Source organism: Suricata suricatta, chromosome 14, assembly GCF_006229205.1.
Source record: "Suricata suricatta isolate VVHF042 chromosome 14, meerkat_22Aug2017_6uvM2_HiC, whole genome shotgun sequence".
NCBI lineage: Eukaryota > Metazoa > Chordata > Mammalia > Carnivora > Herpestidae > Suricata > Suricata suricatta.
Window position 1 is genome coordinate 68,955,229 of NC_043713.1, and position 1,741 is coordinate 68,956,969.

The 1,741-nt window shown below is 45.8% G+C and overlaps 1 pseudogene; it reads right to left on the bottom strand.

Moving 5' to 3' along the window:
• Positions 1 to 1,265: 1,265 nt before the first annotated feature.
• LOC115278604 lies at positions 1,266 to 1,417 on the bottom strand (annotated as a pseudogene).
• Positions 1,418 to 1,741: the final 324 nt, after the last annotated feature.

The following is a 1,741-nucleotide window of genomic DNA, read 5'->3' on the forward strand; positions in this document are numbered from 1 at the left end:
GCAGGCTACATGCTGTCAGCACAGAGCCTGACATGGGGCTCAATCTCACAAACCATGAGATCATGACCTGAGCCGAAATAAAGTTGGCCACTCAACCAACAAAGCCACCCAGGTGCCCCTGACTCTGTGTATCTTAACTGAGGAGAAAACTACCTGAGTCTCTTGAGAAGTAGCATTTATCCTTGATCCCTTGTCTAGCTGAAGAATCTGAATTTTCCTGGCTCCCCCTGCTGGTCTCTCCTGGGTAGTTGCATACAGGTGCCTGGGGTGGCAAAGGATTGGAGCCAGAGCCAAGTTCTGCCAAGGAAAAATAGAACATTGTTGGGGAGTGCCCTAGCCAGTCCAGGCAGGACTGAGGAGGAAGAGAGCAGCTTGTTGAAAACAGTTCAGGGAAGTGCAGTTTTCTATATAAGGGGCAGTGACAGTAGCCCAATGCCAGCTAAGGTCAGAACAGGTCTGGAGCCTGTAGCACTAGAACTCCACAAGTATCATGACCACATGGGCCTGAAAATGAGCTGGTCATTAGGTGGGGACCAGCTTCTACATTGACAATAGGGATGTGCACCTGTGACAAAGCACCCCGAGGTCAGACATAGTAACCATTCAGGCTGAGTGGCTACAGAGTTTTATGTTGGCTTCCTGTGAAAGTTGAGGCAAGCTGGGTAGTGAATGTAGATGGGAGTGTCCCTAGAGTTCATGGTCATATGTTGGATACATGACTCCATCTCCCAACTCTTAAGACCAATAACATCTCTGTGGAGCTCTGGGTGTATGCTCTACTGGGGCCTCCTCCCTCCACCCTTTATAAATACAATAAATGCCCTGCACCTACCCACTCCTTATCACATTTCTTGGTTATTTACATTTTTTGTCTTTTCCATAATGCAACTTCCCAAATGCATCTTGCCGTGGCAGAATGCATCTTGCTAGACTCCAGCCAGCTGCAGACATCAGGACGGGAGTTAAAGATGGCCAGACACTAGGGGAATATCCCTCCTCTTCTCTCCAAACCTAAACCCCAAGTACCAAGGTAATTACACTTAAAGTTGAACATAGAAGTAGGCTTTTATTACCCTTCAGGACCTAGAAGAAAGCGTGTGACTTTCCCTAATATAAAAGGAAAGGAACCCATCCAGAAGAACCCAACGGCATGAAAATTGCCACTGGACTTGGGTAGGTATATCTATGAAATGTCATATACAAAATGTTTGGAAGGAATTTATTTCTACACTGGATGTTGGGGATATAGCAGGTGTCAAAGAAGATAAATATGTAACATGTCAGGGGTGCTAAATGCTGACATGTTACATATTATTATTATTATTTATTTATGAGAAAGAAGAAAAAGCAAGAAAGAGGAATGGGACAAGCGTATGTTGTTTTACACTTGATCTTAGCCAAAAGGCCGAGAAGCGATGGGTATGTTGTTTTAAATTTAGTGGTTGAGAAAAACAATTCTGTTGAGGTGAGGGAGCAATCCCTATGATTATCTGGAGAAAGAGTATTCATGGCAGAGGAACTAGAGAGTACAAAGGCCCTGAGGCAGGAGCACGCTTCGCTTGTGGGAGGAGCAGTGACTAGATGGAGTGGCTGGAGCTAGGTGAGTGAAGGAGAGAGCAAGGTAAGAGAGGAAACCAGTGGCCAGATCATATGGGGCTTTGTACACCTTGGCAGGGGCTTTGGGTCTTGCTTTGAGGAGACAGAAAGCCATTGAAGGGGTTTGGAACCAAAAGCAACGTGA